Genomic DNA, 458 nt, shown 5'->3' with positions numbered 1-458 from the left:
ATTTTATCGCCATCCAATTAACACTCATATCAAAAATAAGCTTTAACCCATTTCCTCTGACCTTCGAAGGATTTTAATACTCAATAATAATCATATCTTATTAATATTAAAAAATAGTCTTGTTGGAAGATTTTTGCCCGATTTGAAAGATCCCAGTTAATGGTTATTTGTTGAATAAATAACACGAGGCTATTTACGAAGAGAAACGTTTATAAGGGTGTCAAAACTAATCTTTACAATCTCGCGAGGATAATATATGACAGTTTAAAGGGACGCTAGTGTTTATTTTCATACTGACACTTAATAAGGAAAAGTGTTGGAAGCAGAGGAAGAAGAAAAAAAAGTGAAAAGGGGAAATACGTTACAATTATGAAACGTTGAATAGTTTTCAATCTAATACATTTGTTAACTTTAGTTTCATAATAACTATGACCTATGTTTATATATATATGTATGGA

This window comes from Penaeus monodon, chromosome 25, assembly GCF_015228065.2.
Source record: "Penaeus monodon isolate SGIC_2016 chromosome 25, NSTDA_Pmon_1, whole genome shotgun sequence".
Taxonomy (NCBI): domain Eukaryota; kingdom Metazoa; phylum Arthropoda; class Malacostraca; order Decapoda; family Penaeidae; genus Penaeus; species Penaeus monodon.
The sequence above is the reverse complement of the archived record's forward strand: the minus strand, read 5'-3'. Positions refer to the sequence as shown.